Consider the following 23,938-nt stretch of genomic DNA (forward strand, 5'->3'; position numbering starts at 1 on the left):
GACCACATTAAAAAGAATGTTTCTCCATAAAGCTATGTTGGTAGTGAATGAAGTTATGTGGGTTTAAAAAACGCATTCTTCCTTGCAAAAATAGTGAGATGCTCTTTCCTCCTGTCTGTTATGTGTTTACAATGAGCTGCATTATTTAATTTTTAGCTAAATTATGCAGTATACACAGTGATTTGTGGCAGTACAGGGGTCTCCTCCTGCTCTAGATACAGGGGGTCATTCTGACCTCGGCGGTAAAAGGCTCTTACCGCAGGTCAGAAGTCCGCCATTCTACCGCCACGGCTGCGGTAAACCGCCACGGTCATTCTGATCCACAACTGCCAAGCCGCCAAAAACCCGACATCCACGGAAGGCCGCCTCATCAGCGGGCAGCGATAAACTGGGGATGACCAAACCTCCACCGCCACACCAACACAAACACGCCCATGCTATAACGACCCACGAATCCACGCGGCGGTCATTCAACCGCGGTATTCCATTGGCGGTACACACCGCCGCGGTCAAAATACACACCCAGCTCCAAAACACAGCCACATTGGACAATTTGAAATACACACACCTGATACACATACAAACACCACCCCCACACATCCAAGCAACTATAAAACACACACCCACATCACCCACAAACCCCCACTAGTTGGAAATCGGAGAGAAGGCGATAGAGAGAGAGAGAGCGAGCACAGCAATCGAAAACCTCAACACACACAGGAACCCAACATCATCAGCCACACCACATCTACTCACACATCACCACACACCACCACTCACATCACCACAAACACCACCCCACACCTCATCCACACCACCCCATGGCACCCCAAAGACACCCCAGGTTTTCGGACCAAGAACTCAGGGTCATGGTGGAGGAAATTATAAGGGTAGAGCCCCAGCTCTTCGGCACACAGGTGCAACACACCACAATAGCCAGGAAGGCGGAGCTATGGCAGAGGATCGTCGACAGGGTCAACGCTGTGGGACAGCATCCCAGAAACCGGGAAGACATCCGAAAGCGCTGGAACGACCTACGGGGGAAGGTACGGTCGATGGTCTCACGACACAACATCGCTGTGCAGAAGACTGGCGGCGGACCACCACCCACTCCTCCCGAATTCACAGCATGGGAGCAAGAGGTCTTGAACATCCTGCATCCTGCAGGCCTCGCTGGAGTAGGCGGAGGAATGGACTCTGGTAAGTCTAGTCTCAACTACTCCCCTCCCCCCAACCACCAGCATGCCAACCCACACCCCCACCCTCACCCCCAACCCCCCAGCACACGTCCTCCCTGCCAATGTCTCACCAGCACAACCCACCCAACCCAAAACCAAACCCTGAATGCCAACACAAACCATGGACACCCATCACCTATGCATGACCACTGCACATACCCATCCCCCCCACAAACCACCCTCACAACTCCTGCCACAAGGGAATGCCAGCACTGGGGGACAATCGCACGCCATGGAACACACAGAAGCAATAACCATACTCTTTCACCCCTGCAGGGCCCGAACGCCAACACACCGGCCAGGAGGCTCCAGATATGTCCATCCCACCCCCAGAACAGGCCCCCAGTGAGGACAGCAGCTCTGTCGACCTAGAACCTGATGACCAGCCCGGACCATCGGGGACCTCTGGACAGTCGGTTCCCCACACACAGACACAGGCCACAGCAGACCTAACCCCCTCTGTGAATATCAGCACAGCTCCCACCCAGCGGGCCCATGCCTCTGTCTCCAGGACAGGTCAATCAGCGGTGTGTCCGCCACTACAGGGCACCCAGGCTGACCCAACAACCCAACAACAACAGGGACCTGGGGGCAGTGGTAGTGGGCACACCGTCCAGGGGACAGAGGCCCGGGGAAACAGAGCAACTGGGAGGGCTGCAGTGCGACAGGGGGGGGAGGACAGGCCCAGGGAACCGACTCTCCAAGAGGCCCTCACCACCATCATGGGAGCATACCACCGCTCCCATGAGACGATGGCGACGGTACTGGCCAGGTTCCAGGAGATCCAGGCACAGCAGGGGGAACGGTACATGGGGTACAGAGAGGAGCTCAGGAACATCGTCCTGGCCCTGAACCTAATAGTCACCACACCATGTGGCACCCCAAAGGGCCCCTGTCACCAGCCCGGACCAGGAACAGCCTACCACCTCCGCCGGCGCTAGTGGACAGGAGGCCCCCACACAACGACGGGCCACCAGAACCCCACCTCCTGCTGAAGATCAACCACCCCGCAAGAGGAGCCTGAGATCACAAAGGAAGACAGAGTAGGATGCCGAGACCCCCGCCAGCATAAGATACCCCCGGATGTCATTCCACTGTCCCACATTGTCACCCTGTCCAACCTTGAACTGCCCCTGCTCCGTCCTTCCACAGGCATATGGACAATGCACCTGTGCGACCGAGAACTGGACTCTGCCATGGACATCACTCCACCCCCACCCATCACCATTTTACTATCATTGACCTATATGTAGCACTTTAAATAAATCACTAATTGCACTTAAAACACTCAGGAGTCTGCTTGTATTCTTAACAAAGGTATTACACATTACGGTTCAAAAATGTTCAGTTACATTGTGATGACAACATACCAATGTCAATGTGCTTTACTCCATGGGCGAACAAAGCAGAAGTCACGCAGTGGGTCATACAGCTCTGAAAAGGGAAGGGAAAGTCACAATTCAGTTGAAAGGAACTGGGGGGAAACACAGAAAGTAGAGATGCAGGAGGCCAGAGGTAAATGTAAAATGGCGTGGGGGATTCTTACCTGGGTGGTACTGAAAATACTGTTGTATGACTGTGTCCCTGTTGTCCGTGTCGTCCCCGTCGTCTTCCTCTTCTTCACTCTCCACAGGCTCCACAGCTGCAACAACACCACCATCCGGACCATCCTCCTGCAGAAAAGGCACCTGGCGTCGCAATGCAAGATTGTGAAGCATACAGCAGGCCACGATGATCTGGCACACCTTCTTGGGTGAGTACATTAGGGATCCCCCTGTCATATGCAGGCACCTAAACCTGGCCTTCAGGAGGCCGAAGGTCCTTTCTATGATCCTCCTAGATCGCCCATGGGCCTCATTGTACCGTTCCTCTGCCCTGGTCTGGGGATTCCTCACTGGGGTCAGTAGCCACGGCAGGTTGGGGTAACCAGAGTCACCTATTAGCCACACACAGTGTCTCTGTAGCTGTTCCATCACATAAGGAATGCTGCTATTTTGCATAACATACGCGTCATGCACTGACCCAGGGAACTTGGCATTTACATGGGAGATGTACTGGTCAGCCAAACAGACCACCTGGACATTCATCGAATGGTAACTTTTCCTGTTTCTGTACACCTGCTCATCGTCTTTTGGGGGTACTAAGGCCACATGGGTCCCATCAATGGCACCAATGATGTTGGGGATATGTCCAAGGGCTTAGAAGTCACCCTTCACAGTGGCCAAATCACCCTCCTCAGGGAAAATAATGTAGCTCCGCATTTATTTCATCAGGGCAGACAACACTGGACAAAACCTTGGAAAACATAGGCTGAGACATCCCTGATGACATGGCAACTGTTGTCTGAAAAGACCCACTTGCCAAAAAATGGAGGACTAACAGAACCTGCACCAGAGGGGGAATTCCTGTGGGTTGGCGGATGGGGGACATCAGAGCTGGCTCCAGCTGGGCACACAGTTCATGTATAGTGGCTCGGTCAAGTCGGTATCGAAGTATTATATGACGTTCCTCCATTGTCAACAGGTCCACCAGCGGTCGGTACACGGGAGGATTCATCCTTCTCCTCGCAAGTCCCAGCGGACGGTGCCTAGGAAGGACAACATGGAGTACAGAGTCAAGCAACCCACAGGTACGTAACTACATCTTGCACAGTACACAATTCTCAATGCATTGAATGGCTTGTATGAGTGGCAATGCAAGGCCTAGGCCTGTGTGACGCAGTAGAAATTAAGCCATGTGGGCCCTTGAAATGGCGGCTGCCTGACCTGAGAAATGTGACAGTGGGATGTGAGGTCAATGCGCTGGCGTGACACACCGTGGCGGTAGGCGGTCGAAGACCGCGGCGCCAAGCCGCATTGGTTAACATCGAGCCCTATGGGTTTCACGAGCCAATGACTAGGTGCGCCGGCGGTCGCGGAACGCCATTTTCTATCTGGTTAATCACTCGAGACCTGATCATCCACAGGAGAGGACCTATACTGCAAGTGCTGCTGTGACCTCGGTCTGGGAGATACAATGGCTGCTGCGACTGGGGAAAGGGACCCTGCCTTCACTACAGAAGAGTTGGAGAAACTTGTCGATGGGGTCCTGCCCCAGTATGCGCGACTCTACGGTCCTCCAGACCAACAGGTAAGTACACTGTGTGCACGTTGAATGGGCTATGCCTGGGTTGTGTATGTTGGATGTAAGATGGTGGGGTGGGGAGACAATGACGAGTGCAAGGCACGACAGATGAGAGCATGCGCCACATGGCAAGGTTGGGGAGGGGGGGCCAATCGGATCTATCATGCGGAAAAATGATGATATTTCAATTTCCACCCTGTACATGTCAAATAGGTCAGCGCCCATCAGAAAGTCGACATTTGGCGTGCCATCGCCAAGGAAGTCCGGAACCTGGGGATCCACAACAGACGGGGCACCCACTGCCGCAAGAGGTGGGAGGACATCCGCCGCAGGACCAGGAAGACCGCCGAGTCACTGCTGGGGATGGCCTCCCAACCTAGGAGGGGTGCCAGTCGTACCCTGACCCCCCTGATGTCCCGGATCCTGGCGGTGGCCTACCCCGATTTGGATGGGCGCGTGAGGACATCACAGCAGACACAAGGGGGTGAGTAGCAGCACATTCAGCTATCTTTACGCGCAGTGGAGGTGCCTGGGTGGGGGAAGAGGGCTGTGGGTGACATTAGGCCAGGGCGCTTTCTGTAGTGTAGTCCTCTCCTTTAGCCATGTCCCTGTGGCCCCGCCCCCCACCTCTGTAGGGTGACAAGTACAGCTATCCATGGTCCTGCATCACCCATGTGCGCGTTTGTTGTCCCTAGACCTGTTGGCCTAGTCACAAGTACTGAGTAGTGTACCCCGATTGCGCGGCTTAGTGCATGAGGCTCCTGTGTCTGTCCTCTCCGCCAACGGTGTTGACAATGCATGCACTCAACCTGTTTTTATGTCTCCCCCCACCCTTTTTCTTTATCTTCTTGTGCATGTGTGCATTAGCATCATCAGGTGGAGGAGAATTGGCACCGGAGCACGAGGGAGCTGCAACTCACAAGGCCCCGGTGGGCCATGGCACAGATACCGAGGCCACCAGTAATACGGAGGGCGAGGGGAGCTTCACAACGGGGACCCGTGGTGACACCAGCGACACCGACACGTCCTCGGATGGGAGCTCCCTAGCGGTGGCGGCAACATCCGTGCCCCCTGCCTCTACAGGTACAGCCGCCACCCAGCGCACCAGCTCCGCCCTCCCAGCAGCCCCTCCGCCTTCGCTCCGTGCCCGCTCGCCCAAGAAGGCGGGCGTCTCCTTCGCCCCAGGCACCTCAGGCCCTGCCTCTGTTACCCCTGCTGCCCTCAGTGAGGAGGTCATTGACCTCCTACAGACCATCATTGTTGGGCATCCAGGGGGTAGAGAGGGAGGTGCATCGTAGCAATGCATACCTGGAGGGCATTCATTCGGGTCAGGCTGCCCATCAACGATCGTTCAATGCTCTGGCCTCAGCACTGACGGCAGCCATTGTCCCTGTTTCCAGCCTCCCTCTTCTAACTGCCTCCAGCCTGTCTCTGTCTCCTGTTCCTCTGCCTATCCCACCCACACCATCAGACCAGCCTGCACACACCTCAACACCCAAGGGCAGCTCATCCAGACATAAGCACCACAGATCACACAAACATTCACCCAAGCAACACCCAGATGCAGACATGCCAACAGCCACTACCACCTCTGTGTCCCCCACCTCCTCGTCTCCCTCCTCCCTCCCTGTGACGTCTCTACTCACACCTGCATGCACACCACCAACAGCCAGTACTTCCATCACCAGCACACCCTCCAGTCCAGTCCGCACACGTGCAGTCACCACCCCCACTGCCATTTACACGTCCCCTGTGTCCTCTCCCACTGTGTCTGTCACCCCCTCTTCCAAGACACACAAACGCAGGCAGCCACCCACCCAACAGCCATCCACCTCACGACAGCCTCCGTCACAAGCACCTTCACCCAAGGACAGCACACCTGACTCTCCTACAACCACCTCCTCTTCCTCCACTCCCATAACCACTACACCTACCCTTTACCCTGGTCCTAAAAAACTTTACCTCTCCAATCTTGACCTCTTTCCCTCACCTGACCCCCCCCCTCCATCTGCTAAGAGTCCCAAGAGCGCCTCAGCCACCACCGGCCCGGCTTCAAGGGTCACCGTAGTGCATGGATTTTGGAGTCCCCCCTTTGCCAGCAGTGATACATCGGTCAGCAGCAAGGAGACAGCCAGCCCCCCCCCTGTAAAGAGGACCCGTAAAGTAAGGGGCCGCCGCGGGACGACTGCCACGGCTGCCCCCAAGGACCAAAGTTCTGCCACTTCACCTGCCACAACATCCAGGGGAGGCAAGGCCCAGAGAGCCACATCGAAGGAGGGCAAGGGCAGCAGGGCGGAGAAGTCAGCCAGCAGGAGCGCGGACCAGGAGGGCCCCACAAGCCCCATCCCGGGTGTGAGGGAGGACACCCAAGGGCCCAGGACACCGTCACCGAAGGGTCCAGCAACTGCACGGTCGGAGAGCGACTGAGCAGGGAGTCGTGGCCAGGTCTGACTCCCTCCACTTACAGAACAAGCACCGCTGAACAGGGCCCCGCCGTCCAGAAAGGCACCGCTGAACAGGGCCCCGCCGTGCAGAAAGGCACCGCTGAACAGGGCCCCGCCGTCCAGAAAGGCACCGCTGAACAGGGCCCCGCCGTCCAGAAAGGCACCGCTGAACAGGGTCCCGCCGTGCAGAAAGGCACCGCTGAACAGGGCCCCGCCGTCCAGAAAGGCACCGCTGAACAGGGCCCCGCCGTGCAGAAAGGCACCGCTGAACAGGGCCCCGCCGTCCAGAAAGGCACCGCTGAACAGGGCCCCGCCGTCCAGAAAGGCACCGCTGAACAGGGTCCCGCCGTGCAGAAAGGCACCGCTGAACAGGGCCCCGCCGTCCAGAAAGGCACCGCTGAACAGGGCCCCGCCGTGCAGAAAGGCACCGCTGAACAGGGCCCCGCCGTCCAGAAAGGTACCGCTGAACAGGGCCCCGCCGTGCAGAAAGGCACCGCTGAACAGGGCCCCGCCGTCCAGAAAGGCACCGCTGAACAGGGCCCCGACGTCCAGAAAGGCACCGCTGAACAGGGCCCCGCCGTGCAGAAAGGCACCGCTGAACAGGGCCCCGCCGTCCTGAAAGGCACCGCTGAACAGGGGCCCTTCATCTCAAGCACCGCTCCGCTGGGCCCTTCATCTCAAGCACCGCTCCGCTGGGCCCTTCATCTCAAGCACCGCTCCGCTGGGCCCCGCCGTCTCAAGCACCGCTCCGCTGGGCCCTTATCTCAAGCACCGCTCCGCTGGGCCCTTCATCTCAAGCACCGCTTCGCTGGGCTCCGCCGTCTCAAGCACCGCTCCGCTGGGCCCTTCCTGTCAGGCACCGCTCCGCTGGGCCCCGCCGTCTCAAGCACCGCTCCGCTGGGCCCTTCATCTCAAGCACCGCTCCGCTGGGCCCCGCCGTCTCAAGCACCGCTCCGCTGGGCCCTTCCTGTCAAGCACCGCTCCGCTGGGCCCTTCATCTCAAGCACCGCCCCGCTGGGCCCCGCCGTCTCAAGCACCGCTCCGCTGGGCCCTTCATCTCAAGCACCGCTCCACTGGGCCCCGCCGTCTCAAGCACCGCTCCGCTGGGCCCTTCCTGTCAAGCACCGCTCCGTTGGGCCCTTCATCTCAAGCACCGCCCCGCTGGGCCCCGCCGTCTCAAGCACCGCTCCGCTGGGCCCTTCATCTCAAGCACCGCTCCACTGGGCCCTTCCTGTCAGGCACCGCTCCGCTGGGCCCCGCCGTCTCAAGCACCGCTCCGCTGGGCCCTTCATCTCAAGCACCGCTCCGCTGGGCCCCGCCGTCTCAAGCACCGCTCCGCTGGGCCCTTCATCTCAAGCACCGCTCCGCTGGGCCCTTCATCTCAAGCACCGCTCCGCTGGGCCCTTCATCTCAAGCACCGCTCCGCTGGGCCCCGCCATCTCAGGCACCGCTGGCCCAATGACAGTGCCGTTTCTGTGTCGTGCTACTGTTCACGCTGCACTCGTGCCACCCTGCCTCCTCCATTGCCTGTGGAGACTGTTATCCACTTGATAGACTGTGGCTTTGCACTCCCCAGGATATGACAGTGGGCAATCCACCCACTGTAGAGACTTGAGAGACTGTGGCTTTGCACTCCCCAGGATTGAACAGTGGGCATGGTGGCCCCTTCTTGGATCTGGCGTCGTGGACTCATGTGGCTGTGGTGCCCCCCCTTCCCTTCCCCCTGAGGTGCCTGTAGTTTTATCATCTGATGCCCCTGCAGTGTTCTCTCCAACGGACTCAGGTCTCCTGTGTGGGCTTTGCCCATGTGTTGATACACTTTGGCCCACGGACAGTTGAAATTTCAGTGACTGTGCTGGACTTATTGCCTCTATTTATCGGTTACACAATGTTTACACTTGGATTTCTTTGATTCATTTTCCTATTTTACCATGACTTCAATGAACCTATTTTATACATAAATTCATTTTCGCACTTTAATTATATCTTTTCGTTATTCCGGGGGGTTTGGGTGGGGTCACTTTGACTTGGTGCTCTGCATTGGTGGGTAGATAGTTAGGGGATGGGTGTGATGCGTATGTGTGCCCGTAACCCTTCCTCCTCCCCCCCCTCCCCTGTGTCGTAGGTGCGGTACTCACCATTGTCGTCTGCGCCGGAGTTCGTACTTGTGGTAGATGAGCAGGTAGACCAGAGCAGGTAGGATGTTCAATTCGGGCTCCATGCTGTCCTCGTGGAGTGTATAGAGGTGAGCGTTTTCCCGTTTGTAGTCTGTTTCCGCCGTGTTTTTATCGGCGGGGCTCCCGCCCCGGAAAAGGTGGCGGATTGGTGAGTTGTGATAGGGTGGGCGGTACATTGTCTCCCGCTTGCCTGTTGGCAGTGACCGCCGCGCTGTTTGTGTGTCCCGCTGTGGCGGTCGGAGTGTTAAAGTGGCGGGCTGTGTTGGCGGTTCCCGCCAGGGTCACAATTCCATTTTTTGGACCGCCAGCCTGTTGGTGGGTTGGCCGCCGCTTTATCACCGACCGCCAGGGTCAGAATGACCCCCACAGTCATTGATTTCAAACTGGGCATCAAGCATAAGAAGCGCTGCTCTTCCGTTCCTTCCCTAGGCCATCAAGGTGCCTGATAGACTTGGCCCTCTCTGCAGGCTCATCCTCAGACTTTTTTGTCTTCACTGCTCCTGCTTTCTGAACCTTTTTGTGTTGGAATTTAGGACTCTGTGCACTTGGCCACTGCTTAGCATTGCTAAAGTGCTTGTGTTCACTCTTTACAACATGGTAAATATAGCTTACACCTGAGTGGCACGTTTAATTTGTTTGTAAGTACGTTATCTGTAAAGTGGTACAACGTACCAGTGTCCTGTAAATTAAATGTGACTAATGGGCCTGCAGAAATTATTATAAAATCACCTTAAGTAGCCTTTTAAAACATGTCTCATACCTGTCATTGCAGCCTGTGTGCAGGCTTAAGCTGCCAAATCGACCTGGCAAAATAACCCATTTACCAAGCCCAAACCTACTTTTTCAATACATATAACCCATCCCTAAGGTACCCAAATCCGTTTTTCACTACTGTGAGGCCTACCTCTCCCATAAGTTAACATTGGGTTACCTTATTATATCTAATGTGTAAAGTGTTAACGTTTGTTTAGGAATAGGTAGAAACAAAATAGAATAGGTAGAAATATGTTGTGCCTCAAAAGAATTGTAATTTAAAATCCTCTTTAATAGTAAAGTCAGTCACAATTCTGAAAATGACACTTTTAGAGAGTTGGCATTCTCTTACCCTAACCATTTATTGCCTGTGTCGTGGGTTACATGACTGTGATTAGATGGCAATTGGCCTTTGTGTATTTGTTTCAGATAGAGAAGCGGGGGCTAGATGTTGGCAGGCTGGGCCATCTTGCTATGATATGAGGGGCAGAGCTGTTACCTGCTCCAATTACATTCCAAAGGGGATGCCACTTACATTCTAAAGGGGATGCCTCAGCAGACTCAAAAAGAACTTCACACCAGTCTTGTGTCACCCTAGACCTCTTGGAGCCTCCGAAGGGAGGAACACATTTTCATAACCAACTGTGGGGGTAACCTCTAGAGGTTTCTTCTACTGCAAATCTGGTACCAGTTATACAAATAAGACTCTCAGACCGGCTCTTCACTTCACTCCTGGACCTGCGGAGGACACTCATAAGGCTTGCCTTGTACTTCAGAAGACGTTCATGCTGCTGGAGGCCTGCTTTGAACCTCAGAGGACTGCCCTGCTGCTACCAGAAGACAACCCTAATGTTTCAAGTCTGTCTTGCTGCTTGAACCCAGGACTACCAGAGTGACTCCAAGGGCTAGTTGGTTGGCCTCCTGTTCTGAGTTACAGGGACACTAGAAGCTCCAACAACTTGAACACTGCACCTGGACCCTGCCTGAAGCGAATCCTAACATCCAAGTAGTGCCCATCCAGTGCTTACTGGCCCTTTAATGTTTTAGGCACTAGTTGTTATTAAAAACTCTTTAAAAATTTAATTCCAGTTCTTCTGATTGAATTCATTGTCATTTTTGTGTCAAATAATGTATTAAAGTTTTCTCTGTTGGTGTGGGATTTTTCTTGTAGCATGTTATCATGGTATTGCTGTTTAGGGCTGCATAAATACTTTACACATTGCCTCTAAGTTAAGCCTGACTGCTCCTGAGCCAAGCTACCAGCACGTTAAGCATAGGTTAATTTAGTGACTATTTGTGGTTCACCTTGACAGGGATTGTGATTGGTTGAGAAGGGTTCATACCCCATTCCACCAAAAAACCCAATTTCATAAAGTGTCAATGTCAAGAGTCGGGGTAAGTGTGCACCACTGGCCTGTTTGAAATGCTCCTGAGCTGAATCCATCTCTTCTCCCACCATAGTATCACAGTACGGAAAGGGCAGGTCTGGCACAGATGGTTAATCCCCTGTAAGGAAACCTTGCCAGTGTTAACTTCCATTTACAACTTAACTTGAGAACTGCCCCACCAGTGGTACTGACTGTGGCATCTCAGAATCCTCTTGCCAAGCAGGCAAGAGGATTCTGGTGCATCTCTCAAGCACTCTCACTCACTAACCTGTGTCCAGTGAGGCAAAGGTGATGTAGGGCAGCAGTTAGTGGGAAGGAAAAACAAAACATCTCTGTAGACTGACCAACCCCAGACATGAGCTTAAGGCAAGCTGCAAACACCATACATAGTAAGAAAGCTGAACGCATCACACCTGTCAGCAAAGTGCACATTTGTTTCCTAACATGCTTTGGGCATGTTTCTTTATTGTGCCTGTAAAGTTGTGAACACAATCCACTGAGGGGTGATGGCATGAGATATGAGGTACTGTCACAAGGCAATGTGTGGCACAAGCATACCCTTCATACTTAACAGAACATTTGTGTCCAAACTTAGCCAAATAGAACCTGTCATGTTTGGGCCCACTAGACCACTTTCCCATGCCATAAAAATCCTCTGAGATGAGTTCACATCAGGGGAATGTATGGGAATAAAAAACAGGATCTGTCAGGGCCTTCCCATCTACCTCTTTTGATAAGGGTTTTGGTAGGTTCCACTTCAAAATAAATTGGGATGGCGCTACCTAAACACTACCTCATCTACAGAGGTTTTTAGCCCAAACAGTGGGGGCCAGTCATGTTGTTATCCAATCCTTGCCTCAAAGGAGTCCATAAAATCCAGATGCCTATACATTCTTCTTCACCTCTTGCATCAATCTCATGATTATTGGTGGCTTGAAACAGCCTAGTGGTAGTCTCAACATGCTTGGTTTCATTGAATTCTTGGAGGTGTAGGCTAAATTTGAGAATGTGGTGATTCTGGAAGTAAGGAAAATGGGAAGAAGGAAATGATGAGGTAAGGCACATTGAATTTAAGCAAGGCATGCTTCCTGAGTGGGGAGAGCACAGGCCAAAGAGGAAAACACAAAGCAGGCACACTCCAAATGTAAAAATATATCTTCCCTCCACCCAGCTCATGGATTGGGGGAGGATGGCAGAAGGGCACAGAGTAGTGGTAGGAAATTCAGATTTGTTGGGTGAGAGAAAAGGAGAGGTGGGGTAGTTCTTGGTCAGGGAATGTTCCAAATGTAGTTGACTTGTGGTGCTGTTGACACCTTGCATGGCAGTTGGGACACATGACGGTATGGATAGATTGAATCTGAGTTTTGTCACTAAGGCGGGAGAAAGTAGAGTCTGAGGGACAATAAGATGAAGAAATAAAAGGGACCGCACAAGGCCAGATGACAGTGATATGATTTGAACAAAAAAAGAAAAGAACAATTTAGATTACATTTGTAAAGCTCTTTCTGGTGGATATTTGATGTAAATGTAAACTCCTTACCTTAAAATACTCTCCAGGTGCCAGACTAGTTCTATAAACATTCTTAATAATGCTCCTGAATCCTGGTAGGTGGTGCCATGCAGCCCCGCATTGGCTCAATAACATCCATGAAGTGACAGAGTGGAGCCGCATATAAGCATCACCCCTGCATACAGACATCAGTCTTGCTCGACTCTTTCTACTTCCTGAGATGTGTAGCACAAAACAATAGGTGGTACCAGGGTGCTGATTCCTCTCCTGGGATCATTTTAGATACTAAAAAGAGGCCACTCCACAGAACAGGGAAGGGGACAGGGTAGTGAGGAATCTGTGGTTAGAGAGTGTCCACCAGAAAGAGATCTGCCAAAGATATGTAACTAGTTCTTCTGATAGATACTTCTAATTACAGATCATTAACCTTAGAACAAATAGCAAAGTAGTGTCTCCCCAAAGTGGAGGGTCTATGAAGTGGATTCAGATCAAACTGTCCTGGAGGAGAGAACAGTAAATATGGTTGTTAAGGTAGTCATGCATTATTAATGTGTGCACCAATGCCCACATCACAGCTTGCCAGATATTAAAGACAGACACTTCATGCGCCAATGCAGTTATGGCTCCTTGTTGATTGCAGTGAGAGTGGTCAGAGGTCGCTTTAACTTGCATTGACAAGCTCTGATGCCACTTTATCACCATTATAAGCTTAACATAGTTATTCAACAATACCTTCCATGGGACACATTTTCCCCAAAATGGAGGGATTCATGGAATATTATTGATATTAGTGTCCCTATTAATATGCCGCTGCCCTTCTGAGGGAACTAATAATTTCAGCGTTACCGTGGGGAACCATTCCCTAGGTCATTCCTGTCCTGATGAGACCCTTGTATTGCTCATAAAGGGTTGAAATGTCATCAAATTTAAGAAGACAGACCTTGGCATTATTGGTTCCATAAGGGAGATCGTCCCTTTAGATACATTTGTGGGAACATTTAACTGTGGCTGTCTTTGTATTTCTATCAATAGACCAACTACCATGTAATATTAGCGATTTCTAATTGAAAATTGTGGTGTTTTTGTCACTTGGGGAACACATTTTTTACTCTAGTTCTTTTTTCCACCATTTGTCTTGCTTTCATGAATGTGTTTTCTACACTAAAAACCTTGTTGAGACAATATAAATCAGCTTGGTACTGGTTGTAACATGATTTAATTTGCATATGCTGAACAGAATGTCAATGATTTTGGTATATAAATGAGTTTTACATGATTGTTGTTTTTTCTGAGATATTCATACCAAGGTTCACTTGAAAAATTAGGTCACTCTTGTTTTAGATTTACTAATGCAGTTATGGCAGCCTTGACCCTGGTGGAATAGACTTTCAGACCTGCTGGGGGCTGCTTTATGATCAGTGCACAGCAGATCTTGATGCAGAGGACAATCCACTGTGACAGCACCTTCTTCCGCACAGCCTTCTCTTTCTTTGGCCTAGAAAACTTAACAAATAGCTGATTATCCACACTGTGTTCTGTGGTATGATCAAAGTAAAATGTGAAAGCACATTTGGAGTCCAGCCAATGAAGCCACTCCTCCTGAGGAGAGGTGAAGAACGCTGGCAGGGTGACAGATTTCCCACAGTGAAAGTGAGCCACAACTTTAGGCAAGAAGGCCACCTGAGTCCTCAATAGCAGGATGCCTGAAAAAAAAGATAGTGTTGAGCAGTTGCGCCAATTTTGCCTGGAGTTTACTTACATGATGAGCTGAAGTAATTGCAGTGAAAGAGACAGCCTTTAGAGTCAACAGACACAATGAGCAGCTGTGCATTAGCTTGATGAGTTTCATACATGAGAAAAGTCACTTCTCACTGTGTCATTGCAAATGGTGTGATAGGAAACTGTGTCAAATGTTTAATAAACTGCACCACAACAGGGGATTTGAATAAAAACGGCTGGCCCAGCAAACATAGAAAGACTGAAAAGACCAAAAAACAGCCTGTAATAGCACCCACTGCAAGGCCTTGATTGGCCAAAGACAAAGCAAACAGGAGAATATCCCGCCGTTTGGCTTGTAAGGGGTCTGTCTTACAAACTCCACACTAGGCCACAAATTTGTCACAGAGCATGGCATAAATGGACTTTGTGGAAGGGCATCTGTCAGTGATAAAGACTACTCCTGGCAGCAGATAAAATGCAGGAAACTGCTGCCACTCATTCTCCATGCATGGATCCCACCAGGTGGCTCATGACCAGGGAAATACCCTTGCACTCCAGCCAACTCCTGAGGTGCAGAGCCTCCTGACACAAGACTAAGACCTCACTCCACCCTGCTTCTTGCAGTACATGTTGTTTGTTATTGTTCATGAGACCCTGTAACAGTCTTTGATGGATGGTAGGAGGGCCTTCAATGCCAGATGAATGGCAATTCCAACAGATAGGCAGGAAGCAGAGCTTCTACTAGACACAAGGGCCCTCTGCTCTCCACCTTCCTAAGATCCTCCCCAATCCAGCAGTGATGCATCCATCACCTCTGCCAGCTCCAGATGAGGAAGAGAGATGGGCGTACCACTGGACCAACTGTGTTTGAGCTGCCACCACTGCACATCATGAGCCATCTCTTCTGAAATCTGCATGGTATCAGTCAGATTTCCTTGGAGCTAGGCCCCTTGAATCTTCAAATTTCAAATGTGCCCTCTCATGTGATCGACTAGTAAGATGCACAAAGCAAGGAGGCCAAGAAGCCACAGAACTGCATTCATCCAGATCCATAACCATGGCAGAAACATTGAGACCTTAGCTGAAATGTCCCAGACATGCTTCAGCAGAGGAAAGGCCTGAAGGTGCACTATATCCAGAATAGCCCCAATGAATGGCCACCACTGCAAAGGGGTCAGAAGGTGACTTTGATTCACTGATCATGATCCCTAATATTTAAAGAGGTTTGTTGTCACCTGGAGGGGGTCCATGGCTGACTTTGGCAAGCCTTCCTTTAACAGCCAGTCATCAACGTAGGGAAAAACTGGTATCCCCAACCTCCAAAGGTGCTCTGCAACCATTGCCATCACTATAGTGAACAACCAAGGGGTATTGGTGTAGCCAAAGGGGAGCACTGCAAACTGAAAATGCTCCTGTCCAACCATGACCCGCAGGTAATACCTGTGGGACTGTGAATGGGTGTATGAAAATACATGCCCTTCAGGAGCAAAGACAACATCTAGGGAATATCTATGGGAGAAGCTTACACATCTCCAGAAAACTCAGTGGAAAATATCCATGAATGGTGATGGAGTACAACACTGGTAGCAACTGCCCCTTCCAGGCAGTCCATAGAATATAGGCCAGAACAAATTGTACTTGGCCACACCCTGTCCATCACAAATTGTTTGAGGCAAAGAATCCTTAAGGTCTTCTTGGACCACCAGCAGGATCTCGCTAGCCAAGTCCAAGAGGACATGTATATAGCGGACCACCAAAAAGACTGCAGTGACTGATCTCAGTGTCAGCTGGTCAAAGAAAACATTTGTCTCTCAAATGACTCAATCCTCTTGGACTCCCTATCTGGGGAAGTCACAAGGAAACACTTGGTGTTAACCTTCCTGGTTAAAGCTTGAATCACTAAGCTCTCTGCAATAGGATAAGTAGTGAGAAAATAAAGGTCACCAGGTACTGGCCTGTAATTCCTGACCACCTGCCTATTCACTGGCAGACAAAACAGGGCTTTGACCAAGTGTCTAACAAAATATCAGTGAGGGCCTTGTTGAAGGGAAGCAAGGGCGTAGGCATTGCAGGCCAAGGCTATAGAATTTTGGTAAGGACATAAGTGTTGGTCTTAAAAGAGGGCAGCTGCATATTCAGGACCTCAGCTGTCAATCGGACCACAACAAGTGATGCACTCTCATCAATCAGTGGTCCAAGTGGCAAGTCCAGCCCTGTATCAGAGGAGGTATTAAGCCCTCTAGCATCTTGTGAATCCATTCAGAAACTTTCACCATCATAATGAGGGAGAGATTACCATTACCTACCCCGACATCACCATCTCTCTCTGGTGCTTTGTTCAAAGTCAGAGCTGAAAAAATAATACAGCCTCTGTTGGTGCAGCATGACATTGATCGAGATCTGGCTAAAGTTGGTTTGGGGTCAAAACATTGGAATCAGAATTTGATACTCTTCTGAAGCTTGTGAAGTCAGCGCCAGTGTTGAAGAGTGGCAGCCTGTTATATGTACAGGCACCAGAGCAGGTCTATGTACCACAATTAGTACTGGACCTGAAATAGGTTTTAAGGGGTCAGTTGGTGCTGGTAAAATGCACGTCTGAGGTAACCTGACTTGAAGCCCCTGGACCCAAAGGCACACCAGAGGAATCAACCAAAGCACTGGAGATTTGAAGTATGGCCTCTTTGAAGGCTTCAAATTGGTACAGTCCTGATGGCCCAGAAAACTCAGGTTCTCAACATCTTCTTATGTTTGGAGACATACAGTTTCACTTCCTTTTCCCATACTTCCTTCAGGTGTATGAGGGTGCATTTGTCCTACAACTTCAAGTCCTCTCCTAAGCCCAAACTCCACAAATACCCCTCATCCAGGTCCGTGACCTACATCTGTTCTCTAGAATCACAGCATGACTCAAAGCCCTGTCAGTTTAGGAGGGGCATAATTTCCTAGTAAACTGGTTTTACAATTTTGAAGAAATCATTGTAAGGCTGACAAAGGCTTGTGCAGAGCTCCAGATCTGCATTAGAAGCCACAGAAATAAAGGAATAGATGTCAGCATGCAGTGGTAGCACCTACATACAGCTGCACTCTGTCAATGCAGGAGCATTTCTGAAAAAGATTCCAGATTGAGTCTGGCACCTGGAAGGATTCTAAGGTGAGGATTCTGCAGTTAAACGTGTCCAACAGAAACAGCATAGAGCCCCATGCGAACAAGCTGGAAGACTAAAATTGTAAGAATTTCAGAAATAGGCTAAAGCTGAAATTATTACAGGATATCAGTGGAAGCGAGAATTAATAGATGGACATCACCCAAAGTAGTCGATTGATATTGTTAATGAAAAGTGAACATTTCCTAAAAATTATTTCATGTTCAGTGTTGCCCAGCATGAGAAAAAGCAACCATCCCTTGGTTGGGAGGGTTAGTATGGGGGGTGGGAGAGAGGGGTAGTTACTTCTTCGAAAGAAGGGTGGGAAGTTACTTTCTGGGACTCTGTTAATGAAATGTTTGGCTAAGTTGTGTCTTGTGGTCTACTATGTCATTGTTTTTATATACACCCCATGGACTGCTCATATTTGTATCTGTTTGACGATTGCCAACAATAAAGATTGACGATTGCCAAAAATAAATATATATTCAAATAATGAGTAAAAGCAACCTTTACTCACCACAAAGGCAGTCTGAACCTCATTTGACTCCCCAACAAGTGGGAAGGCAACGGTTTGAGAAAGTGCTTTCCTGGAGAAACTGTTTAAACCACTTTCGTCCCTACACCCTTGTCTTGGGACACAAGTCAAAGTCAACAACTCTCCTATAGCTTTTATGACAGAATAGAACTCGAGGGAAATTCTCTCATTTCTCAGGCACAAACACAAGCATTTGGACGTGCTGCCACACACCTGCAACAGTTGTTATTCCACACTCAGTGAATGTGGATGTAGAAATCTCTGGCAAATTCACAATCCATTCACTTCTGCATTTTTGCAGGGATATGGAGCCTGCACAAAACCTTACACTGATGCCAAAAAAGAAGTAAATGCATGGATCAGAGCAGATTTCCGATTTTACGCTGTGTGTATAAAATAAGAAGCTAAGAGCCTGATTTAGGTCTTAACAGAGGGAATACTCCGTCACAAGAGTGGCGGATATTTTGTCTGCCGTATTACGATCCCCATAGGAAATACTGGGATCGTAATACTGCAGATATGATGGGCTTCATTATGAGTCTGGCGGTCCATGGACAGCCAGACTCACGGTGGCGGGTGGACCACCGTAGTAGTGGCGGTCCGTCCGCCATATTATGACCATGCCGGAGGCGCCACGGTGGAAACGCTACTACCACCAGGCTGCTGCCACCAGGCAGCCTGGCGATCTCGGCGTTTCAAATCTGACAGGGCAGCGCACAAAGCAGCGCTACCCTGCAGATTATGAGACCCAATACACCAGCCTTTTCTTGGCAGTTTGCACTGCCAGGGAAAGGCTGGCAGAATGGGTGACTCTTGGGCCCCCTGGGGCCCCTGCACTTGGAATCGGCAGTGCAGGGGCCCCCGTGCACAGCTCCGTTGTGCATTTCATTGCCAAATTACGGGCAGTGAAATGCGTGATGGGTGCTGCTGCATCCACTGCACCTCCACATTGGCGCCTGCTCCATTAGGAGCCGGTGTCAAAGTAGAGGCCCTGCTTCCCGCTGGGCCGGCAAGCAGAAACACTGTTTCTGCCCAGCGGGAAAATCATAATAGGGCCGGCGGGGGCTTCACCGCACTGGTGGTGAAGTGGCGGGAATGAGTTCAGTGGGCAGGAACTCATAATGACCCCCGATATCCGTCACATTTATGATGGTGTATTTCCTTCTGCCAAGACCAAAATTAGTCGCTAACATATGAAAGATGGGACTAAGTTAAAGGCAAAATAGTCAGGTCTGCTGACTAGCTTGTAAAATATTGCAAATTCACCTTTTAAAAAAGCATGATGTTTATAGGCTAGGATTTCTTTTTTTAAATATCTGTTGCACATGCATAATTATTTACAAGCAAAGCAGGTGTGGTATTCATGCTTAGCAAAGAGTCACCAATTTGTGCAACAGGAATTTCTGCACTATTTTGCCCCAGTACAAAGGTTCCCCAGTCACACTCACATCTCGAAGGAAGGATCACTGTTTAGAAACTTATTTACTGATGCCTTCCTATGAGGTCATTTAAGATTTTTGACAGAAATTGGTTATCTAGTTGGCACAGGTATACACCCTTGTGCAAGGAGGGACTGCAATCCTAGTCAAAGTAAGTCACAACAGAACCCAAATTATCCTGTGCTCAGCCTCTGATAGTTTGGCACTGAGCAGTCAAGCTTAACTTAGAAGGCAATGTGTCAAGTATTTGTGCAATAAATCATAAAGTATCACAGTGAGAACACCAGAAAAATACACCACACAGGTTTAGAAAAATAGAAATATTTATCTGAATAAAATAAGGTAAAATGATGAAAATCCAATGTACACAAGCACTGAGTCAGAGGCATTGTAGCAACATCGGACTTGCATTGCAGACCGTGGTGGTTGCGTGCAGTGATGTCCACTGAGTGGGGGCAGACTGCGGCATGTGTGCTAGTGTCGCTGAAGTAATTCCTGGTGTTGCTGAAGTCAGAAAACTAGCTAAAAACTAGTAGATGCAGTCTTTTCTCCCCCTGAGACTTCCGAATAGGAGGCAAGCTCAATCCAAGCCCAAGGAGAGCACTTTTGGGGAAGGCAGAGTCCTTCCAGCAAAGTCAGAGGCTAGCAGGCAGCAGGGCAATAGCAGGGCAGCAGTCCTTCTCAGCAAAGCAGTCCAGATGAGTCCTTTGGGCGGCCGGGCAGTTCCTCTGACAGAGTTCAGGTGTAGATCTGAAAGTGTCTTATTTAGTGAGGTCAGAGACCCAGTTTACATACCCAAAAATCCTTTGAAGTGGGGGAAACTTCAAAGAGCGGTTTTGAAGTGCACACGTTCCCTGTTCCGCCCAGTCCTGTCTGCCAGGGTCCCTGTGGGAGGTTATCAGTCCTTTGTTTGAGGGCAGGCCACTGGCCTTTGAAATGTTAGATAGAGACCCTCCACCCTTCATGACCAGGGAAACTGAGTGTCCTCTGTTTATGGCTAGAAATGCAATTAAGGTGTACACTGTTCCAAGGAAGGATATAACTAGGGAACATTAGTGTTCAGGAGCAAGAGCCCTCACACATGCTTCATCATCGGGTAGCTCCTCGTCAGACCGGCGCTGCAATGTCTGACAGGCTCCCCGTTAGGGGGCTCTTTGCCAGAAATCTTTTAGGTGGGTACCGTAGTGGTGGACACACACTAGACAGTGTCACGGTCAGGCACTTATTCCTGGCAGGAGAGTAACATATTAAAATTAGTTCTCAGTCCCAATGAGGCAATTTAATTAATATGTCAAAAGGATAGGACTGAGACCAAGATTAAAAACATAAGGAAAGTGGAAAATGAGAGTTCATGCTCAACCACTTTCTACCTGGAGTGGGAGATGGGAAATTATCACGGATCGCCTACAATACGGTGGTCTATAAAGATCCTATGACGCTTCTTCAGGACCAACAATTGACAAAACCTCTCCTGACTCTAAAAAATGTTTGCTGCTATAAGGCTGTGCTGTATTAATGCATATAGTACTGTGATAAGGCCCGTTAACCTACCCATTAGGTCTGGCACATTTTCGACCGCCGGGGCAGGGCAACGAAGAAAAAGTCAAAAAGTAAGGCCACTTACTTGCTCAGTGTCGACAATAAGCAGGGTAACCTACCCTGGTGTGCTATCCCGTATTGACGGCTGTCGGGCTAGAAACGGTCATTTTTTAAAGGGATTAGCGCGGGGAAAAGTTAATCCGCGTCACGTATGCAGAGGGCGGTCAAAACTAAGGAAGGACTCGCCTCTGAGAACAACGTAGTGCGAATTATTAGAAATTAAAAAAGGACAAAAGACCCGGCGGCCATCTTGAAGTAACTAACTACAACGAAGGGAAGCATAGTGGGGCCCACCTTTGCTGTAAGCAGTTAAGAAACATCTTGGTTAACATGAAAGAAGGATGCCTAAAGCGGCGGCCATATTAGGAGTCATCTCAGCTATAGGCAGTTAAGGAGCATTCCAGTTAACATAAAAGAAGGACACCTAAAGCGGCGGCCACATTAGGAGTCATTGGCTGAATCATAGACTGAGTCGGTAGTGTGCCCATATAGTCATGAATAAGGCACTGAACAATGGTGTTGGATAAAAAATATATCCTAGTGAACAGTAACAAGCCAGATAAAAGTAAAAACAGGTCAGTCATATCAGGGCATTCAATGGAGCAGTCGACAAATGAGTCATGATGTTGGTGTTGGCAATGCCCCTAATTGATCTTAAGTTACAGTTATTGAGTTATGGACTCAGGTCATTGTGCCACTCAATACACATCAACCCAAGGGGGTAGGTGGACTAGACTGAATCCTCTGAATGTATTTTAATGGGATAGCATCGTCCAGGGAATGGCATAGTTCAGACCATCAGTGTCAGTGTGAAGCTTGAATACCCAGTGTTGTTCCAGTCTAAACAAGGCGTGTGTGGAGTCAGTCGTAAATTTGGGGGAATCCAGTACCACCCAGCGTAAGTCATCAGGACTGTGAGGAGCATCCAAGAAGTGTGCACATAGTTCTGTGGTGATGCGTCCACATCTAATATTGCTCTTATGCTCATTAATCCATATTTTGACAGGTCTAGAGGTCATACCTACGTAGCGCAGGCCACAAGGACATGTGACCATATAGACACAATTCTTAGCGTTGCAATTTGTATGTTTGGTCAGGCGCCATTGGCCTATCAGTTCCAACTCTAGAGTCTTTGTGTGGCTAGTCAATTGGCAGACGTTGCAATGTCCACAGGGATAGTGACCTACTACAGGGGGAAGGTTCAAGAGCGTAGTTTGTGTCTGTGTCTGAAGTATGCCTTTGGGACGGGTGTGGACTATCAGATCTTTTATTTTCTGAGATTGTTTAAATGCAAAGAGAGGCCTGGGGATGGTATTACCCCCACTATTAAGAATTGGCCATCTCTTATTGATCAGTTTCTTGATCTTGTTTTATAAAGGGGTGAAGCTGGACACCCAAGTCAACCGTCTGTTGGTGTCCTTAATGTTAGATTGAAGCAAGGCTTCACAATTGTTGTTTCTAGCTCTCTTGCAGGCTTGGTTAATGACATGTCGAGGATAATGTTGTGCAAGAAGTTTGGTTTGCAAGTCATCAGCTTGGGCATTGTACACCTGTATTGAGGAGCAGTTACGTTGTAACCGTAAAAATTGACCAAACAGTAAATTGTCACGTAAGGACTTTGGATGGTGACTCTCGTAAGAGAGTAAACTATTACGATCTGTTGGTTTGTGATAGGTACTGGTGGATCATTTACCCTTGTCAATCGTAATCTGTAGGTCCAAAAAATGTACTTCCTTGTCTGACACTGTAGAGGTAAATTTCAAATACGGATTAAGTGAATTCACCCAATCCGTGAAAGACTTTGCAGTAGCTAGAGGACCCTGCCATACAACCAAGACATCGTCTATATACCGACGCCACAATTTTATGTTAGCAGTGAAGGGATTAGTAGTAGGCAGAATGAATTGATGTTCGAAATTGTACATATAAAGACAGGCCAGGCTGGGAGCAAACGTGCTTCCCATACAAGTACCTCTAATCTGGTGGTAAAATTGATCTTCAAACCGGAAAAAGTTTTCTGTCATTGCTAAGGTAGCACACTGCATAATAAATGATACAGGTGACGCAAGGTTGTCACAAATGTTCTGTAGTGTAGATTCCACTACCTGTAATGTTGCGTCTTGGGGTATATTAGTGTAAAGAGCCTCAACGTCCAAGGTGATTAATCCTTGGACATCTACTGTATTGTTGATGGTCTCAATCAGATTCAATACATCTTTGGTGTCTTGTAAGTAGGTAGAAGATCCCTTTACGAGTGGCTGTAAAAAGTGATCGCAAAAAATGGACAAGGGTTCTAGGATAGAACCAATCCCAGACCAATCGGTCTCCCCGGAGGGGGTTGTATGCCCTTGTGGATTTTTGGTAGACAATAGAAATATGGAGTTATTGGATTAGTTGTGTCCAGAAAAGATGCTTCTTTTAGGGTGATCCACGTATTGTTAGATGCTTCGGTAATCATAGCCCTAATCTGGGCTTGAAGTCTTGGTGTGGGGTCACGTGTGATCATAGCGTAATAAGTCTTGTTACCCAACAGGCGCAAACATTCCTGACGGTAATCGTCAGTGTTCATTAAGACAATAGCGCCTCCCTTGTCGGCCTGTTTAATCACAATGGAGGTGTCGTTAGAAAGTGTCTCTAGAGCCTTCCTCTCGTTTGTTGAGATATTAATGAAGGGGTGTTGTGGGTGTATGGCTGCGAGGTCTGCAAGTACAGCTTTCTCAAATGTTTGGACTTCACAGGGGACAGCAGATGACGGGGGGACAAATGTAGACTTGGGTCTTAGCCCTGAATCTCCCTACGTATTGTCAACTGGGTGGTGGCCAAAATAGAATTGTAGCCGGATTTTGCGAAAAAAAATTGAAAGTTCA

This window comes from Pleurodeles waltl, chromosome 2_1, assembly GCF_031143425.1.
Source record: "Pleurodeles waltl isolate 20211129_DDA chromosome 2_1, aPleWal1.hap1.20221129, whole genome shotgun sequence".
Classification (NCBI taxonomy): domain Eukaryota; kingdom Metazoa; phylum Chordata; class Amphibia; order Caudata; family Salamandridae; genus Pleurodeles; species Pleurodeles waltl.